The following is a 22,196-nucleotide window of genomic DNA, read 5'->3' on the forward strand; positions in this document are numbered from 1 at the left end:
CAAGTGGAAATTAAGATACTGGCTTAGAAATCCTCGCATTATTATTTTAACTACATGCATTTCACTAATGTTTTGTTTGTTTGTTTGTTTCTTGTTTGTTGAGCTGACAAAAAAGTGAGTATTGAGAGCTAATTCAGGAGCAGCCAATGGGAAGATTTTAGACACAGCCACAGATGTCCAGGTGGCTGTTATCTGGAATTATCCTGTCTCTCATATAAAGTGGTCTCTGGGGTTTCGTCTGCCTTGGACGCCTGGGGGGTTTCCTCGGCATCTCATCTTTGCTTTTATTCCCCTGCAGTCAGGTCAGAGCTGGGACTTGGGTGAGGCCCATGAGACACCGGTTCTGCGCATCATTGAAGGGGACATGGAAAAATTCAGCCATCAAGATAAACAACATTTAATGCAACATTTTCAAAAATCAAAATTAATGCAGAAAAATCCTTGACAAGCAAAATATCCAGAATGTAAATAATAATGAGAGAAGCCACAGTGCTATCTTGAGCCCTGTTCGAGCTTTTGGCAAAAGGAAAAATCAGGAGTACTCAATCCTGCCTTTATTTAAAGCGTTTGTTGTTTTGTTGATTGTGATTTGGGGCATTGATTTTGCCTTTCTAGAATACGTATTCAAAGCTTACCCACCTTGATTCCTGCATGTTCCAGGTGCCCTCTTGAGTTTTGTGTCCTTGGCTAGTGTCTCACTCACCTCTGCTGGTCTTTGTGGTGTTAAACATCTAGAGGCCCTACTTATGACCAGGATTGTGGCCATAATCCAAGAAGAAAACAATTCTGAACTGTAAAGTACGAGTAAGGATGTCTAGCAAATTGCTGTGGTTTCCCAAGATGACTTCAATTGTTTTAAAAATCTAGATTATATCCTTAAATAATTTCTTTAGTTTCTCCTTCTCCTCCTCCTCCTCCTCCTCCTCCTCCTCCTCCTTCTCCTTCTCCTTCTCCTTTTTTCTTTTCCCTGTGTCGCTTGTGGCCCATCCGCACCCTTAGTCTGTGTGTCGGGTAACCCAGCTGTGTTTCGGTAAGATGCTCACATAGTCCTGAACGTGTCTCCCATCCAGGAGTTTTCAGAGCCCACATCACGCCCTTGCTTCAATCAGGCTTCTCATTGAAAAAAGTGCTATAAACGGGAACTTTGCATGTTAACCCCTTTGAATACCTAAGTGACGGTCAAATTGAATCCAAATCTCCGTGTAGAATCCTCTGAGTTACAGCCCGGTGCTGCAGGGGACACGCTGACCCAGGTGCTACAGGGACATACTGGTTTGCTAATGGCCCCTTTTGTCACAGAGGCAGACTTTACCAGCGGAGTCACTCTCTGCTCTCTGTACCCTTTCAAGCTGTTGTTTAGCCTGGTCAAGAGAGCTAGCTATGGACCATCTGAACACTTGGCTCTGGGATTTCCTTGGAAGCTGGCACAGGGAACATTCTTCTACAAATGGAAAGAAGTGTCTTTTAAAAAGCAAAGCGAACTTAATTTGTTCTGTTCTATTCCTTCTTCCTCTCTATCCGCCCACCAAAAGTGGGGCAATCTCAGCCCCCCAAGGGCTGAAACTCCGAGTGGGCCAAACAGGAGTGAAAATTCCAGGCCATCTGGCCAAGTAGTGCTGGGGAGCCCACGCGCACAGGAGGACAGCCTCCCTTGGAGGGAAGGGCATCCTCCACTTTCCAAGGACTTTTGCTTGTAAACAGTGAGGAAGGAAAAGCCAGGCATGAATGCCAATTGGAAAAGTACACGTTTGAGGCCCAGGGTCCTCAGAAAGACGAGACAGGATCAGGGGACAAATAAACATTAGTTAGAAGAAGGACAGTCCTCTGGGAACATTCCATGAATGTGTGATTTAAGAACTACTTGGATTGGCAGAATTTGGCTCTCGGACCGCAGAGCAATCGATGGTATTTAGGATGGGTATTTTAAATTTTTTTTTCAACGTTTATTTATTTTTGAGACAGAGACAAAGCGTGAATGGGGGAGGGTCAGAGAGAGGGAGACACAGAATCTGAAACCGGCTCCAGGCTCTGAGCTGTCAGCACAGAGCCCGACTCGGGGCTGGAACTCACCGACCACGAGATCATGACCTGAGCCGAAGTCAGCTGCTTAACCGACTGAGCCACCCAGGTGCCCCTAGGATGGGTATTTTAGAAAACAGTCAGATATTAGAAAGATTTAAGTCAGGGCACCTGGGTGGCTCAGTCAGTTAAGCTCCCCACGGTTGATTTCAGCTCAGGTCATGATCTCTCCATTCGTGGATTGGGCTCCGGGTTGGCAATGTGAAGCCTGTGTGGGATTTTTGCTCTCTCCCTCTCTCTCTATTCCTCCCCTGCTCCTGATGTCTCCCTCTCTCTCTCTCTCTCAATAAGTAAAAAAAAAAAAAAAAAAAAAATTAAAGAAAGATTTAAGTTAAAACACTTCTAAGAAAAAAGAGATTAGAATCAGATTTTCTTTCTTACAATTTTTAATTTTACATTGAAACACTCTAAAGAAAAGGAGACTCTGCTTAGAATCAGGCTTTACGTATCTAAATATTATTTTTTTTCTACAGCAATTCTTTCTCTTAAAAGTCTAAACACAGAAAATCATCTTTCTGATTATGTCAATTCCCAATCCGTTTGTTATTTTTGAAAGAAATAAAAGAATGTTTTTACTTTTATGATTACTTTAGGGCTTGCATTTTTTAAAATTATATTTTCCCCATCATTAAGCAATTCTGGAGCAGGAGGACAAAACAAAATTGAATATTGAATAATTTAGTTGAGTTATTTTTCTCCTTACAAGCATGTTTAAACTCATGTTGGAAAAAAAAAAAGTTGGATGACTTACTTTTTAAGGATGTAAATGTATATTCTGTCTTTTCCTGAATACACAAGAAAACTTGGTTAAGCCATATTTTCTTTAAAATTATTCTTGGCAGCTCTTTGGGAAAATCTGTTAGCTTGTCAAGATAAATTTTACAAGCAGTATCCCAGGTTATGGAAGCCATTGCAAAATTTCCGAGAGAGAAAGGATCTTTGCAGAACTAGGGTTACACGTGTGTTTATGTATTTTATATATATTTTGGTACTGTGAGTACTCAAAATATTTGGATGTTGGGTAAGCTAGAGACAGCTTTCATTATTGTATTTTATTTTTTAAGTAAGAGATACCGGAGTGAAGGTGGATTTACGGTTTGAAGGGGGCACCTGGCAAGAATGATCCGCTCCCAGATTCTCTCAGGGGCGAATTCTCTGCTCTTTCGAGAATGCTTTCTGTGGACAACGGTCTCGTGTGTTGTTTTTGTTCCCAAATGTTTATTGAGCGTGATCAATGGGGACAAGCCCCCACGTTAACCAAATGAGTCAGGCACTATGATTCTGAATTTGTCTATCACGTTGGCCGTCACAAGATCTTTCATTGTCTTTTGCTTTATTTGAATACGCGTTTGAGTACACATGCTTTTCTTTCAAATTTCTGCTGGTTCTCAAGTGCCCACCATTGGTTACTCCTCCTGACACACAGACACATGCTTTCCCTCTACCCTCGACATAGGGGGAGGTTTCCAGACTTCGGGAAAGAAAGGCCATGTAAGGAAGTGTGGCCCACCCACACTATGCTGTTCGTTTTCGTAGGATTCTAATAGAAACTTAGGGTGTCCTAAATTGAAAACATACACTGTGGAGCCGGACAAGCCTGAATTCAAAAGCCCATAGCCCACTCCCTGGCTGTGTGACGGCAGACAAGTTATCACCCACTCTGAACTCTTTGCTTTTCGGTCTCATAAAGCTGCTGTGAGAACTCAACGAGGTCACGTGCACGAGTGCTACACACTGGGGGGAGTCCCATAAAGGGGCTTTGGTTTGTGTTGTGCCATTGCTGTTGTTATTAATAAATCACAGGGTCCCATGCAGGAGCAAGACGACGCAGGAGACGGGAGAAGCAAGCAAGCAAGAGGCAACGTGGTTTGGGGGAGGACGGTCACGGGGATAAGAGATTTGGAAGTGAAGCCAGAACCGACTGGTTGAGCTGGTCAGGACTCTACCTGGACCGCAGCCCAAGGGAATGAAATGTACCTTCTGAGAACAAATTCAGTTCTTATTCTTATCAGACTGTGGCCTGTGCTGAGATAACCCAGTTGGCAGGAGGTGACACAACGATGCGGTGTTTCCCCACGCTCTGCAAGGCCCTGGGGAGCCCAAGTTATGAAGTTGGACTCTTGAAAATCCTCTTGCTCTGGAAGGGCACAGTTCAGAAGATCCTTAATGACTCATCCCCGAGCACGTAAACCTACCCCGGCCCCAAGTGAGCTCTGCTCCCGGGGCCTCTCTGCGCTGGCTTCCCGGGCCCCCTCGAAGCGGGGCCAGGCCCAGGTTACTGGCCCCGGAGAAAAGCTTTCTCACCTTTGCTTGGCTTCCCCCATCGTCACGTGCTTGGTTTCGCTGGGTTCTCGGCCTGCCTCCTATCTGGGTCCTGCCCTCCTCCTATCACGGTGTTGTTTGTCCTATTTGAGTCCGCTCCGAGAGCCATAGGGCTTGGGTAAAATCCTGGAAGTTTCTCTGGTCTGACTTGTGAGGGCTGCTCTTCTGACCTGACTCACTCTCATGTTTTCAGGGTATGTAACTCTCATCCCTTCCTATGTTTTAAATCTGAGGATGATTCAGGGGCACCAGGGCGGCTCAGTCGGTTGAGCGTCCGACTTTGGCTTAGCAGCTCAGGTCATGATCTCACGGTTCTTGAGTTTGAGGCCTGCTTGGAGCTCACTGTTGTCAGCGCAGAGCCTGCTTTGAATCCTCCGTTCCCCTCTCGTTCCGTCCCTCCTCCACTCACGCTCTCCCGAAAAGAAATAAACATTAAAAAAAGAAATAGAAATCAAGATGACTCATAGAATTTGGGCTATTTTTCACCCTTACTAACTTATATTGACATTTCTAATGACTCTACTCCATGAATCCACAAGGCTAGATATTCATTTAATGGAGAACCTATTTTTTGAAGTATTTAAAAAAAATATTTATTTATTTTTGGGAGAGCATAAGTGGGGGAGGGGTAGAAAGAGGGGGACAGATGATTCAAAGTGGGCTTTGCGCTGACAGACCGACAGCAGGGAGCCTGATGCGGGGCTCGAACTCACGAAACTGCAAGATCGTGTCCTGAGCCGAAGTCAGATGCTCAACCGACCCAGCCACCCAGGTGCCCCTATTTTTGAAGTTTTAAAATGGTTGGAAAAAAAAGAGATTACTTTCAAATTGAAGGATATTTTGAATTGTTTTGAATTAATTAGAATTCATGTTGAATAGGGCTGAGGTTAAGAACCTGAAAAGAATGTCCTTGGCCATAACCAAAGAAGTCAAGTGACCCGGTATTCTTCCCACTGTATTTGGCCATCTTCCCCCCCGCCCACTCCGCCTTTTTTAAACATTGTGAGAAAATATGCACAACATACTATTTATTATTTAGCCTTTCGTAAGTGTGCAACTTGGTGGCATAAAATACACTCGCAGTGCTGTCACACCAACTGCACCCCAAACTTTTCATCACGCCCACCAGGAATTCTGTTCTCGCTTCTAGCCCCTGTGAACCTCTATTCATTGTTTTTAACCATGAAGAATGGCACTCAACTAGCTCACTGTATGCATTAGTTTTTTGTGCTGTTTCGTTTTTATTGCCACATAACAGATGATCACAAACAGAGTGACTTAAACAACATACATTCAAGACCTCACCGTTTCTGTAGATAAGAAGTCTGGGTGTGGTGCAGTTGGTCTCTGCCTGGGAACGTCACAGGCTGCAGCAAAGATGCTGGACGTTCTGTGGTCCCCATGTGCAGCTCGGGGACCTCCTCCAAGCTCACTGTCAGTGGAACTCATTTCCTTGTGGTGCATGACTGAGGCCCTCATTTCCTTACTACATGCTGGTCTAGGGCCTCATCAGCCTCCAGGAAGAAGCTGCCTGCCGTTGCTGGCTGTGAGGTTCTTGTGGCAGTTTGTAGCATGGTAACTGCTTCTTCCAGGCTAATAGGAACCTGCCCCTGACTTCTGCCTGGGAGATCAGCCAAAGACACTTGCACTTTTAAAGGCCTCACCTGATGAGGTCAGGCTCACCGTAGCTAATTCCCTCCTTTCACCGTATAACAGGATACAATCCCAGGACTGATATCTCATTATATTCACAGGGTATATAGGCATGTGCCCACCGAAGGAAGACATCTTGAACCCCAGGATACAATTCTGCCACCACATCCTAACAGGGCCAAGAGTCCAAATGTTCTGTAATAGTCCTTTCTGTGCCAAATTTCTACCAAACTATTTCTGGTGTTCTGCTTTTTAAGGCTGTGCAGGTTGGATACTGGGGCCTGGAATGTAAATCCCCGGCTCTAATTCATGTGAACTTGATCAGCTCCTTTCCTTTCCTGGGTTATTTAATCTTTGCTTGCATTTAGGGGTCCTCAGTAAGGGTTGCGGATCCATGATATGACGGACAATCACATACTCACTCAACAAACACTCACTATGCATTTACCATGTGCCAGTCCCTGGGAGGGCTGTGATTACTGCCAATTCTGACTATCTCTCCAGGGGATTTCCTTAGTCGTGTGTGTGTGTGTGTGTGTGTGTGTGTGTGTGTGTGTGTATTCATTAAATCCTAGTACATACCAGACATTGTTTCAGGTGCTGTGGATACATCAATGATGGAATCAGCGAAAAGCCCTGACTTCTTGGAGCTGACGTTATCTTAAGAGAAACAGAAAGTAAGCATCATACGTATACACAATGTGTAATGTGCCAGACTACGATAAACGTCATGGTTAAAGACAGTTCTGGGTAAGGCTACATTGGAATGCGGGGTGTAATTTTCAAGGGTGGTCTTTAGTACCACAAAAAGCCCTAGGAACACCAGCCAGGTGATATTCTGAAGTCATCTCTTGAAAATAATCATTAACCGAGAGAGGCCTTTATGAAACATGCAGCTACACGGACTGATGTGCTGTTGAAAGGGATTTCGTGTCCACGGCCCCGCCTGTAAGGAGTCAACGCTTCCAGTCTCCTGCACAGCCATGGGCAACAGCGGAGTAATAATAATGAAATGTTCAGACCCTAGACGTGGGGAGAGCCGGCTAGCTGCACGTTTTCAAAAGGATTTGGAGTATTTTTGAGCAACTCCCACTTTCAGCTGGGGCCTCATCAGCTTTAGCAATGTCCCCGGGACAGGCACAGAGCCAGGACCAGGAGAGCTGGCCCTCTTCAAATGTTTCGCGCGCGAGTTCAGGAAACTGTGATCGTAGCAAGCAGGTGACTCCCCACGGTCACCCAGCCTCAGCCCTCCTGACTCCTCATGCAGTGCTCTTCCCACTCTGTCTTCCCAGCCAGGGCCTCCAAGGGTTCCCTTCTGTCCTGCACACCCCCACCTGTGCCCAGCAGGTGACTCTCTCTAGCCTAAAAGCACCCAGTGGAAGGACCACACCTAGTTTGATGCTGGATTCATCTTCTAGGGTGGCCATAGTGAAGTACCACACACTGAGTACCTTTAAGCCTCAGAAATTTATTGTCTGCAGGCCACAAGTTCAAGATCAAGGTGTCGGAAGGGTTGGTTCTTTCTGAGGCTGTGAGGGAGAATCTGCTCTGGGGTTCTCCTAGTGTTTCTGGTGCTTTGCCAGTGATTGTTGGCATTCCTTGCCCCATATCTGTCTTCATCTTTACTTACTGTTCTTCCTACATCCATGTCTGGGTCTAAATTTCCCCTTTTTATAAGGACACCCGTCATATTGGTGTCCACCCTAACGACCTTACCTTAACTAATTATACCTGCAAAGGCCCTATTTGCAAATAAGATCACGTTGTGACATCCCAGGAGTATTAACAAATAAATTCTGGCGGGACACAATTGAACCCATAACAGATGTTATAAGTCCCAGCACATAGCACAGAAGTGGCACTTAATACAAATATGGGTAACGAAAAGAGTGTACCTTGCCCCCCCCTGGATTCTACATTGCCATGATCTGCCCCCCACCCATGATCTACCTTTCTTATCTCTTAGCACCTCTCAGGCTACTGTCTGTCCATCAGCCATGGGTCTAGTCTAGGTCTAGTCTACCAATGAGAGAGGACTAGATCCCCAGGGGTGGTTCCCAAAGGAAGCCTTGATTGGCAGACATTTTGACCGTAGGAAGGAAAGCGGTACTCAGGTGGATACTTTTAGACGCGGTCTCTGAGATGACATAAAGTAAGGCCGGGACTTAAGATTCCCTCTTCTCCACACATTCCACACTCTGGCGGTCTACCCGTGGAGCATCTGGGCCAGATTTCTCCATGCACATTGTTCTAGTGAAATTTCACCATAAATATTTCATAGCCGCAGAAGCAGAGGAGATCCTACAATGTAGATTTCAAGGCTCAGCACTGACTTTAGTACCTCCGTAAAAAGTTCAAGAATTTTTTCCACCAGGAGGAAAGTCTTTCTCCTCCGAACCCCTGTAGCACTTACCGTCTCCATCATGCACAGTGTATTATCCCAGAATCTAATATACTGTAACTGTTGGCCAAGATATTGGATATAGAAGCAGATGATTGGGGTGGTCCAGAGATGGGCTCATGTGTTAGCAGAGTAAGTTTTCAAGTTCAGACATGCTGGGAAGTTCCTCCTCTGTTTTAATCAGCAATAATCACAGGTTGGCGAAGCCTCATTGGCTACAATACTGCCATGGTGCAAATCATCTCCTCTGTTTTAAATAATTCTTTCTACCTTGATACCAGAAATTCCCGTTAAGGAAGGAAGATGATGTACGTCACAATTATCAAGATAAGACATTTACTTCAGTTTATACTAAGATGTGAGTGACTGATATAACATCCTCATCCAAGATTAGGTTTTAATAAAAGAAAAGACAGCAGGGCAATGAAGAGGTTGCTTGAAGGGAGGAGAGAAGAGGTAGTGGGGAAAGTGAGCTGAAACATGAAGAAGGGCACAGAAGGAGGAGACAGGAGCCACTGAAGATCAATTTGACTCACTCTACAATTTTGCTTGTAACCATGTCTCGAGGAGAAAAGAAGGTATGAAAGATCCTGGTTCCCTTGGTTCTCAAGAGAATCATTCTATTCCCCCACCTATCCGGCTGCTGTGTCTTTCCTTTTCAATATGAAAACCTTTTCTGACCTTTTTCTTTTTCTTTTTTAATGTTTATTTATTTTTGAGAGAGTGCAAGTGGGGAAAGAGAGAGAGGGGGACAGAGGAACTGAAGCGGTTTTGCACTGACTCAGAGAGCCCAATATGGGGCTTGAACTCACGAACCACGAGACTAGGACCTGAGCCAAAGTCGGACGCGCAACCCACTGAGCCACCCAGGAGCCCCATGAAGATTTTCTTTATGAAGGAATATGAATGCCTAGATGTGTAGGAATATGCTGAAAGCTGATAATTTTATCTTTGAACTTGATCTTATACTCCAGGTGAGAAAATACTTACCTAACAAGAGAAAGTCACAATCTAAGCATTAGTAGCTCTGTGAAACAACCGTGAGAAAAGCACTTGAGTTTATCGGAACCTCTCTAGGAAGTCGTGAGTTTAGTAAGCTTCGTGGTACTTAGGAGTCACATAAAGGTCCTCAGGAAGGTTCCCCAATAGATGGAGGTCTCTTGTCTTCTGTAATTTAAAACATGTCCCACCTGGCCAGGAAATGGGCTAACTAGACCTGAGGCTCCACTGAGCTCCATCAAGAGGGAAGTTCATTATATCAACCAACAGATAGCTCAGTTAGGCTCTCAGGAGAGATGTGCCTCAAATTATGTCTAAGCATTCATTCTAAAGCATGCCAGAAAGTTTGAGGAGAAAGCTCAGCCACAGACGAGCCAAAGACCTGTCTTGCATCTACAAGGCAGGGCTTAAGCCCAGTCATTGGAACATGCAACGCATTCGTAGTATTAAAAAAAAAAAAAAAAAAAAAGCTCAGCCAGGAAGAAATGCCAGACACTCTGCTGGCTGGGCTCTACCTGACGTATGTTCATTCATGGGCACGGAGCCAAGACGGGGCTGTTCTCAGCCCAGGCCAGACTTAATGCTTCATTAGCTTTGCCCACCTCAACACAGGATGTAATGTTGAGCATTGAACAGTAATAGCTGGCAATAGAAATCAACATAAATTACCGTATGTTTAAATACTTGGATGTTTTTCCAGCATACGCTCACAGTCTGTATTCTGAAAATAATTTGGTAGGGTACTTAACAAACCATAGATCTTTGATCGCAAGTGAATTGGATCTAGTAAATATTTTCTCATGTTGATGGTCAATTTCTGTGCAGCATGCAAAATATAAGTAAAACAAAGCTGTGATTTTCCTTACGGAGTTTATGTCTTTTCCAGGAACTGAGTTTTGGAACTAAAAGAAGAGTAAAACGCCAATTTTCGGTACATTTACGAAGTATTTATTTTATGTTTCGTGTTCCTTGTAGCGGATAAGATCATCTTACATGTGCATGTGTATTTTGAGTCTTATAATTAGTACCTCACGTAAATTGGAAAATGCTATCAAGATTCTTTCTTTTTAAAAACTACTTTATTGAAGTGTGAGTGACGTACAAAAAACTGCACATATTTAATGTATACAATTAGATGAGTTGGGTGGTAATTAAACAGCCATGAAACCATCATCACATTGTAGGCCATAAACATACCTGTCACCCCCAAAGTTTTATATCATCCTCCTTATTGTTATTAGTTTTTCTGATAAGAACACTTACCGTAAGATCTATCTGCTTAGCAAATTTTTAACTATACAGTAGCATTAACTATAGGCTCTGTGCTGTAGATAGATCTCAAGGACTTATTCCTCTTGCAGATCTGAAATTTGGCACACTTGGATTAACATAATTTGGTATTTTAGCATTTCAAAAGTGGATCTGTCCGTATGACCCAGCTCCTCTAGCTCGAAAGGAAGGAGGGGAGAAATCTGAAGGTGGTATGGAAGGAGGAGGAAGTTTCAAATGCATAATTGAAAGCTCCAAAGGTAACGAGCATTGACTGCTCAAAGCAGAACCCTTCTCCGTCTGTGGCATGACATTTTGCCTTTTTCTGTCCGTTCACAGTATCTTTAGAAAGTGTTGACAAATTTTGACAAATATCACACACTATTAAATAATCTATACCTTAACTTTGATCTACCCTCTTTTCACCAAATAAAATGTGCCAAATGAGGTTTTTCAGTGATTTTTGATGAAGTTCGATTTGAGGTTATAGAGCTATCTGAACACACTGGATGGAAATCTGTGTGTAATGGGCTCTGCCAAAGAAATTGTTTCTGGGTGCAAACTTGTCTATTTGATTTTATTTTATTTTATTTTTTTTTTCCAACGTTTTTTATTTATTTTTGGGACAGAGAGAGACAGAGCATGAACGGGGGAGGGGCAGAGAGAGAGGGAGACACAGAATCGGAAGCAGGCTCCAGGCTCCGAGCCATCAGCCCAGAGCCTGACGCGGGGCTCGAACTCACGGACCGAACTCACGGACCGCGAGATCGTGACCTGGCTGAAGTCGGATGCTTAACCGACTGCGCCACCCAGGCGCCCCATTGTCTATTTGATTTTAAATTCATGCTTTCAATGGTAGTGAGTGGTTTTAAGATAATTTGTAAAGTGCTAAAGTGTGTGTGTGTGTGTGTGTGTGTGTGTGTGTGTGTGTGAGAGAGAGAGAGAGAGAGAGAGACACTCAACACACACACACACACACACACACACACACACACACACAATTATACTTGCTGTTTGTTAGTTATTCTGACATTTGGAAAGAAAGCAGTAGTTTAAACAATTTTTTAAAACTATTTTGGGGGCGCCCGGGTGGCTCAGTCGGTTAAACATCTGACTTCGGCTCAGGTCTTGATCTCACGGTTTGTGGGTTCTAGCTCCGTGTCAGGCTCTGTGCTGACGGGTCAGAACCTGAAGCCTGCTTCAGATTCTGTGTCTCCCTCTCTGTCAGCCCCTCCCCCACTCATGTTCCGTCTCTCTGTCTCTCAAAAATAAATAAACATTAAAGAAATATTTTGAACCGGGGTGCCTGGTTAGCTCAGTTGGTTAAGCATCCAGCTTTGGCTTAGGTCATGATCTCGTGGTTCGTGAGTTCAAGCCCCACATTGGGCTCTCTGCCGTCAGCGCAGAGCCCGCCTCAGATCCCGTGTCTCCCTTTCTCTCTGCTCCTCTCCCACTCACGCTCTCTCTCTCTCAACAATAAACATCTAGAAAAAAAGTATTTTGAATTGCTATGTTTTTAATTGTTGTGCTGAGTGGAGTCTTCATGTGTATGTAGTTAAAATGTCGACGCAATTTTGAAAGGTAGAATTTAAGAAATCTTAAAGGACATCTTGGCCAACCCCCTCAATGCAAATCCTGGATCTGAAGCCCCACGTTGTCTGTTGTTTTGCTAGAGTCCTATCATTTGTGATTTCCTGCTGGGACTCCATGTACAGTGCTCTTTCCACTACACCAAGTCACCGTATTTTCAGATGTTAGTTAGCAAAAACTCAGATAACTAGGATACACCGCAGCATTCCAGCAAATTTGGGATCTTTCTGAGAATAAATGTCCTCCAGTATCTGTCCTCTGTTCCTTTCAGTGATTCACACTCTTGGTCTGTGCTGGGGAGGAAGAGGGACATTTTTCCTGGACCTCACATTCATACATTCATAAAGCGGCTTAACCTTGGAACTTTGGCAATATCTTTAATTGATGATATATATATTTGCATATATATATTTGTGTGTATATATGTATATTTGTGTATATATATATTTGTGTATATATGTGTGTGTGTGTGTGTGTGTGTATATATATATATATGTATATATATATATATAAATTTGCTTAACATAAAATTTAAAAATATACCACAATACTGCAACCATGTTTTAATATTTCATTTTTTGGAATATTATAGAAATGGCTGAGGTCTATCCACACTGAGAGTCCTCTTAATACTTACGACTCAAAGAACCCATGTTTTCCCTCTTTCTTTTAGAATTCCTGGAGGAAATCTTGGTTTTTTCCTAGCCAAAAAGTGTGATAGAATCTTGGCTCTATCTTTACCTGTTCAAATTCCACAAATTCTTCTAGAAAAAAATTTCTTGATTTCCTGAGATAGGAATCACTGTGATCTGTTCAACATTCAGGACACTAAAATTCTGTGTGTTAGTGTTCTGTGTTTGTGTCTTTTCCTCTCCAATAAATGGTAAGACCCTTGTGGCCGAGCCAGGGTCTCACTCGTCTTTGCATTTTTGCCCAGAGGAGAGACTTGGTGGTGCTAAGTACCTGCCCTATTTGGCGAATGATGACATATATAATCTAATCCCATGTGCCATAGACTGCATGTTTGTGTCTTCCAAAAATTCATATCTTCAAATCCTAACCCTCAAGGTGATGGTTTCGGGAGAGGGAGTTCTCTGATAGATAATTGGGTCCTGAAGGTGGAGCCATCGTGAACAGACTTGGTGCCTTTATAGGAGAGATATCAGAGCGTTTACTCCCCTTGCCCTCCGCCACAAGAGGATACAGTGAGAAGACGGCTATCCGCAAACCAGAGAGCAGGCTTTCACCAGACACTGAATCTGCTGGCACCTTGATCTTGGACTTCCCAGTTTCCAGAACTGTGAGAAATAAACGTTTGTTGTCTTAGCTACCCAGTGTTATGGGAATTCATTGTAGCATCCTGAACTAAGACATCATGACAGGCTTAGGGAGAAGAGTAGCGAGAGGCTAAGGGATGGAAGTTGGGGCTTGATTTTGTATGGTTAAGAGATTTGAGTTTTTATTCCAAACATAATGGGGACCGTCAAGAAACGTTGGCTAAGAAGGAATGTCATGAGTAGAATATGCCCTTGGAAACTTAACATGATCAATTCATGCATAGAAAATTGGAGGGAGTCCTTTGTAACATTTCAGACAGCTAGGAATATTGGTTTGATCTTGTTGGAAGTAGAAAGAGGGATAAAAACTGGAGTTATAATGAGAGTGGTATTGATTTGGAATTGGCTAGGAATTGATTGGATCACAGAACTACATTAAAAATGACCTTGTAGATCAGACTGCCCAGCCATGACTTACCCCTGAATCGCCCTGGAAAACAGGCGGCAGGTGGTGAACTAAGACCTGATACCCTAATGGCAGCCTCACCACCTCCCAATGTATCTGTCATCACCTTTGGACAATATGAATTTTTCCTTAAAGTAAGCCCAATCTTCTACATCATTCCCATCCACGGGTCCTGGTTTTGCCCTCTGAGACAGTGCTAAATAAATCCACATGATTGTTCTTTAAATAGTTGAAGAACCTTGTCCTGTCCCTTCATGGTAAACCTAGTCTCCACTAGCTACCAGTCCAGCCCTTTGCCATGTCAAGTTTCTTCACCATGACTGTTGTTTTTCCCTTGGATGACCTCCAGTTTGTCTGTGTTCCATATGAAGTGCAGCATCGGGACTTACTTGAGTAGATATTCTTGAGCCAGGGCCAGAGCTGAAAACTCAAGAGAAATTGGGGGGAAAGAAGCAAGTCACACAGCCACATAGAGAGAGAGAGAGACTGAAAGGCACTGAACCCAAGGACGCTGTGGTAGGCAGCTTCCAGAATGGCTCTCAATGATCCTTACTTGCTGGTATTCATATCCTTGCGGGATCACCTCCTTATAAGTGTAGACTAGACCTGGTGATCTACTTCTAATAAATAGAAGGTAGAGAACATGATGGGATGTCACTTCTGAGATTACACTGTAACACAGTGACTTGTCTTGCTTGTTCTCTGTCTGGTTCTTCTTACTTGTTCACTCCGAAGAAGTAAGCTTCCACATGGTGAGCTGTCCATTGGAGAGGCCAGCGTGGCAAAGGGCTGAAGGTACACTTTGTCCGTCAGCCTGAAAGAAGTTGAGACCTTCAGTCCAAGAGCCCAGGGGAAATTGAACCTTACCAACAGTCATGTGAATGAATTTGGCCTTGAGTCTTGACTCAGAGGATGTGTGATAAAAAACAACTGTTATTTTTAAGCTACTAGGTTTTGGTGGAATTTGTTATGCATCAATAGGTAACCAACACGAGTACCTCTTACTGCCACTAACCCAGAATAATTGAGAGGGAAATGAAGGTAGATTTCCCAGCTCATATCAGGGTTTCGAAGCAGAATGGAAGAGTGGCTGGGGCCACAGCACTGTTGAGGTAGAAGGGTTCACACAGCCACAGAAATGCTACAACACCAACAAGGAAGGAAGGAGGAAAGTGTAGTCTTGGCTATTCATGAGCTCACATGAAACTCCCCAGAAACCTCCATGTTATGAGTGATACATACTTACTCCATGGTAGGGATCATGTTTAGGGAGTGGATGAATTTTTTAGGACTTCTGTAACAAAGTACCATGCCCTGAGCAGCTTAAACAACAGAAATTTATTGTCTCCCAATTCTGGAGGCTGGAGATCTCTATTCTGGTATGATCTCATCCTAACTAATTACATCTGCAATGGTCCTATTTCCAAATAAGGTCACAGTCTGAAGTACTCAGGATTAGAACTTCAACATATGAGTTTTGGGGAGACATAATTCAATCCCTAACAGGGATGGGCTGGGGAGACGTAAATGGCATGTGGGAACAATAAATGGGTGTGGGGGGGGGTCTTATGTGTCTGTAATGGTTTTTAGAAAGAAATTTGAAGCAGATATGATAGAATGATTTCAATTGATAGAGTTGATCAGATAAAATGTTCTGTAATCTTGTCCAAATGATGGAGTAATTTCACACTTTAAAATTATTAACACTGTCCCTAAGTGGTTCTTATGTAGTGTTAGCAGGTTGGGGAATGTTGACCTAAAGGAAAATTCTTCTTCTAGGAAGACTGATTGAAGAAACAGAGCTAGGGAGTGTGAGTGAAGAATCCAGTTGTGTTCTAATATGAATTACTCTCACGTGGAAAGGAGGGTCCAATTGGTGCTAAACTCCTTCAAGTGTTTGAAGCAGACTCAAATGGCAGAAGCCATTGTGACAATAGATTTTAGCTTAATAAAAAAATACTTACTTTCAGTGAGAAAATATTTGCCGACTCATCCAAGCTTTCCAAAATAGTTTCAACAGTTCATAAATGAAATGCATCGTTTCGAGTTGCTAAGTGTCATATGCTAGGGATGACCAGTAAAGGTCAAGTGACACCTTGGAGAGGATGTTACATGTGAACTTCTATATTGCCCAGCCATCCCTGAAATTCCTCACGGATCTGGAATTGCTGTGTTTCTGCTATAGTCTGATTGCCTACTTTGTAAAAATACGGTAGAGAAAATGGCAAGGGAGTGATTCTGACTTATTCCTTTTTTAAAAAGTTTATTTATTTATTATCTTGAGCGGGGGGGAGAGGAGGAGAAAGAGAATCCCAGTCAGGCTGTGCACTGTCAGTGCAGAGCCCGATTCAGAGCTTGAACTCACGAACCGTGAGATCATGACCTGAGCCAGTCAGATGTTTGATCGACTGAACCACCCAGATGCCCCTGACTTATTTTGTTTTTGAAGAACCCGTCTTGCTCCTAGTGCTATCCGCTGTTCAAGATTTCACAAACTATCTACATAACGGTTGATTCTTGAATCATGTTAGAAATGATCATTTTGCAGAATTGGTCTTATTCCCCCTTTTACTTGAGACGTGTATTTTTCATCTGTCTCAGTTTTTCCCCCCCCTATTTCCTATGGTTCCTTGGGGATGGATGATGATCTGGGGACCACGCCTGCCAAATGTTCCAGTCCCAGAATCGGGTTCCCAGGGATAACAGACTTGAGAAATGGGCCGAGGTAGCGATGAACTCCTTGGCTTTCAGAGCTCAGACCTTTAATAGCCAAGTGCTATGAATATCCTCTAAAGTGTTAGTTCCTTTATCCGTAAACCTAACTTCCTAATTCAGAGAGTGACTCTAAGAAGTCAATGAGAATGCATCTGGCACATAGGAGCTGCTCAAAGAAGGCCAACCATCCCCATCACTAGCTCAGGTGTCAGCTTATCATCACACATAGTCTTTGCAGGCAAACCAGGTTCTCAACAAAAGAGATGGCTGCCTCTACTGAGGCAGTTCCAATATCTTTCCATCATCTGTGACACACGCTGGCCTCTTTCTCAGGGCAACATGATGCTAAAATCCACCCCCTCCTTTTTGTCCTGGGGAATTTTTAAAGGACTTGGGGGGCTTCTGGCCTCCAGAATTTCCAATAATCTCATTACAAGCTGGTGCTGCTGGTTATGAATGCCTCTTTCCTTCTCTGCCCATGTGTTGGAATTGCCCCAGCTCACTGGATGACAGTCCTTCTCATCCCTGGAGACATCAGTATTTGATTTTCCTCTTAAAGGACATTCCAGTTTATCATCAGTACTTCATTTTTTGCAAGGTTCCCTTCCTTCTTGAAATAATACCTTTTCTTTCGTGACATATGAAAAAAAAATCACCTACTACAGTCTTTGGAACACTCTAGGTGTCAAATGAAGCTTTTGTTTTCCTTAATTCTTTTGTGGCCATTACAACCTCTAAAATAACATTTTCTTCCAAGATTTCCTTTCTTCTTGTTCCAACCATCTGCTCGGATTTGGAATAACCATGCTCTGTATCTTTTTGAGAGATGAACTTTGGGAGTAAGTGAGAAGGAGTTGGAGGTGGTGCCCAGTTTCATAGCCTGGGGGCCCGGGAATTGGTAATGGCTTTTCCAGAAAGAAGGGAGAGGGGAACAGACTTTAGAAAGAAGGAAGGGAAAAGATGGTTGACCTTTAATATGTTAGATTTTATGTGCTGGTGGGATATGCTTGTGTATCATGATCTGTTCAACAGATAGTTTATGGTAGAGGCTGGCCCTGGCCCTCCACATTTGCGAATGACCCAGGGGCAAGGCAGGGACAAAAGAGGATCTCTGGTTGTGGGGAAATCACAGATAAAATAGTGTAGGAGGTGTGGGGGTCACCTGACAGCAGACTCCTGGAAGCCACCTTTAGTCTGGTGGGGGACGAATTGGATCCACTAAAGACAGAAGAGAAGCCATCGGAGGTAAGAGCAGAATGAGATGAGCGTTTCACTTCGGAAGAGAAGCAAGAAGAACATTCGAACAGCTTAAAGAATTTTGAAACAGACAATGCAGAGAAGTTAAAGAAGAAATGGAAAAATGGAAAAAGTTTATTAGATTGGGCCACGCCGCATGGTAACAACAATAACGCACCCCTCCCTCCCAATCTTCCAGCACTACTGACCATGGGGATGGGACCATGAAGGTGTTCATAACATCACTGAGTCATTACAGTGTCTGTATGAGACGTTGGTATTTATTATAACCTGATTTTAAGATCTGCACGAAGAGGACATTATATACATGAGTTAAAAAGACTCAGTGGTATTAGCCCTCGGAAGAATTGAGCTTCTAACTCTTGGTAGCTCATTCTAACGCAGGGGTTTTGTAAAATTTAGTTTGTACAGAAACCTTGTCTCTATCGTAGGGCTGAAGAATATATTGCAGAGGTCAAGGACACCTTGGGTGATGAGGAAGTAACAGCAGGGGGTGTCAACTACTTTTTCCAGAAATTTGGCGGGAATGAGGCGAAAGAGAGGACTAGCGTATGACTGAGAGAAGTTTAGAGTTTTATTCTCTGAGGATGAGGAGGACAGGGTATAGGTCAAAGAGACGGAGCTAACAGACATTCAAAGAGAAGGCAAGGTGCTGTAGAAACCTTATCTGGAAAGTTGTGGGAAGTGAGTGTTACTGAGATGGGTGCAACAATGAACTTTTTAGCTTTAGGTTAAACAAAGAAACCAACAAAAGCGAAACCAAAGCCCAACTCATTCGTAGGGAGGTCAAGGACAGGTGTCTGGGAACATGGCGAAGGATGGACGCGAGGGCAGGAGAGGAGAGAAGAAGAGACTCATTGCAGAAGAGAAAAGAAGGTTGGGAGGGTGAATGGAGAGAGCCCGGAAGAGGAGTGCTGACCCCAACTCCTGGTGGGATGAACCTAGTGATGCCCCCACCCGATAGCCTTTGCGGGATCAAGTGTCAAGGGTAAACCGTGTCATCGGGTGTGACACTTCAGACTTGCCATTCTATAACGTGACGACTCAGTGGGGAGGGTGCTAGCATCTTTGCGATACGTTTATTGGGCCATTGGGCATTTTGTCAGCCAGAAGGTGCCCGGCTTTGCGCTTTCCTTGGTGGTATTTTCTGGAACAGCATAGGTCAAACCAATTTCAATTTCAAATATGAACATAACTAGAAGTTCCTTGTGTCTTAATTAGAGGTCATCAACTTCCTTGTAAAGTGCTCCCTGTCAGGACTGCCTGTGGGTAATTTGGGGAGTTCAGTGAAGCTTAAAATGATAGATTTGATAGTCAGGGGGTTTTTTGTTTTTTTTTGTTTTTTTTTTTAAAGTCAGATTGTTTTGTTCTTCTGCAAATAATGGGTAGCCCAGACTCCAATTAGAGCAGTATTCAAATAATTTTAGATTTGCATATTTGAATTGGTCGTCTTTGGGAAGGAGAGGCCAGGCCATGCAGCTCTCCAATTATTTAAAGCAATTAGAGGAGATAATCAGACACTTCTGAGGTCTCATTAGCAGGCATGTTGACCTGCTCCGACATCTCTGAAGATCACAGCGGCGACTGGGCCTGGCCGCCCACACTCCCTTTCTGGAGAGTTCTGCAGACAGTGACTCACTCTGAGTGAAACAAAGGTAGCTATTTTCACAGCCTAATTTTACTTTCCCTCTGAAAAGTCATTCATTACTGCCATTTCTCTAAAATATACATTGTAAATACCAATGTCTTTTGCTACTTCAAAGCCCTCTAAATTTTGTTTTAGTTCTAAACCCATCATCATCTCGGTACTTAATACCAGGCCATAGTAATTTCCCAGCAATAAAACTCGGCGCTCAGAAAACTAACTTTCGGGAAAGGAGGCATCCAGTGTTCTCAATTTTGGTGCATTCGACTCCAATCCTTTTCCCCGATGCTAAGCACCTTAAGAACACAGCAGAGTTTTGGTAGGAACAGTCCTCCAGTTGACTAGAGCGTGGTCTTAGCTCTCTGTTCATGATTGCGCTTGGTACCATGGTTTCCAAATTAAGGACTTCCTCTGTGCCGACGCCCAAGCCTCCCGTGCCAGAGGAGGCTCCAAGCCACCCTCCAACCACTGAGCGGAATCAGAAGGATGGGTTCCCTTTCCTTGGATCCTGCTACATCAAGCAGGGGCCTGCCTCTGGTCCCATGTACTCCCGGAATTAAGGACATTGCCTGCATTCTGGAATCCAGATTTTAAATTACAGCAGAGTAATCGTCCTCTGCATTTTCTGGGTTCCACTGCAATTTCCATGTGACGCACCGGTAGAGTGGAAAGAGAACGGGTTTAGATTAGAAGATGTAGCGTTTACTAATCTGTTAACATTGGGCCAGTGATCTATCACTTACCTACAAAAGGTGGAAGTTGAGGCGATGATGCTTAGGGGTTTAAAGTGTGAGTTCTGGGGCCGGACTACCTGGGTTTGAACTCTTGCCTCATTGCTCTCTAGCTGTGTGGCCTTGCGATGTTATTTGGTCCCTCTCCTTCTCAGGCTCCTCCTCCGTACTGGTGGAATTATAACAGGATCTGTGTTATAAGGCTTTATGAGGACCAGGAGAATAAGAGATACAGAGCCATGCCTATCATGTAAATAAAATGTGAATATCAGTGAAACTTCAAAAAACCACATGTAATATGTGTTTCATCAATGAAGATACCGCTTAAACCAAATAGGGAACCCTTTGCCGGTTACTTAACAATTGTTGGGGGTATACCATCTTTGATTTTTGCATATTAAAAATAATTGGGGGCACCTGGGTGGCTCAGTCAGTTAAGAATCTGACTTCAGCTCAGATCACGATCTCACGGCTCATGGGTTCGAGCCCCGCGTCGGGCTCTGTGCTGACAGCTCGGAGCCTGGAGCCTGCTTCGGATTCTGTGTCTCCCTCTCTCTCTGCTCCTCCCCCGCTCATGCTCTGTCTCTCTCCATCTCCCAAAAATGAATAAACGTTAAAAAAATTTTTTTTTTAAATTAAGGGGCGCCTGGGTGGCTTAGTCGGTTAAGTGACCTACCCTTGATTTCAGCTCAGGTCATGATCTCATGGTTCATGGGATCAGGCCCCATGTCGGGCTCACTGCTGATAGTGCAGAACCCGCTTGGGATTCTCTCTCCCTCTCTCTCTCTCTGCCTCTCTCCTGCTCACATGCTCTCTCTCTCTCAAAATAAATAAATAACTTAAAACAATAATTAAGCATTCAGCCAAACATTCCCCCACTCTTATGGGTCTTTATAGTGAGATTCTGTCCTTCAGTTCTTTAGGAATGCTTGTAATTTCACTTCTGTATTTTATTGAGGATGTTTTAGTAAATAATAATTAAAAAAAAAAAAACAGGAGCCTATGTTAAACTTTGAAGAAACAAATATCCAATCCCAAACTTTAAGTCTTTTTGTTATACTAAAAGCATGGCTTATTAAACTACGGAAAGATCTCTCTTTTCTAATCAATCGCTTCTACCCTCTCAGTTTCTTCCAGAATGGCATGATCTAGCCTATTGTACCACCGGGCCTACTATAAGAATTGGCCCCGATACCAAATGTTTTGTGACCAGGAATGGGATCATACAGCCATTGTGGGGTCTTAGCTTGCATCTACCCTGGGTGCAGAAATGGTCATGAATTGGCTTTTTGTCAAAAGACTGGCACCCAAGTGAAAACCTTCAGCAGGTTCTCTATGCTTCTTTCGAAGACCAAAAATCTCCCGGAAAAGGACCAGAGGCTGCAGCATCAGTCAGTCAACCCCGTCTAAGAGGAGAGGTCACACTATGTGCCAACAGGCTGGTGACTGCCCTCAGAGGAACAGGAACGTGTGGATGAGACCCTCGTCTGTTGCGCGACTTCATTCTATGCGCAGGGTCATGGTAAAGGAGAACAAAGGTCAAGGACAATGGACATGTCTGCTATGTATTTCCCTGGCCTTCTGTTCCCATGATGAGTCTTTTCTTGCCTGCCTAATTAACTTGCTGTCATTCCTTCTCATCCACGGGTTCTCTCCGGTTCTCTCTCTCATCCCCTCCCTCCCACCCCCATGCAAAATATCTCCCCACCTCAAAACAAAACAAAACAAAACAAAACAAAACAAAACAAGTGTCTGCAGTGACAGGGACGCTTTGGAGAGCAAATTCCAGGAG

This window comes from Panthera onca, chromosome C2, assembly GCF_046562875.1.
Source record: "Panthera onca isolate mPanOnc1 chromosome C2, mPanOnc1 haplotype 2, whole genome shotgun sequence".
NCBI lineage: Eukaryota > Metazoa > Chordata > Mammalia > Carnivora > Felidae > Panthera > Panthera onca.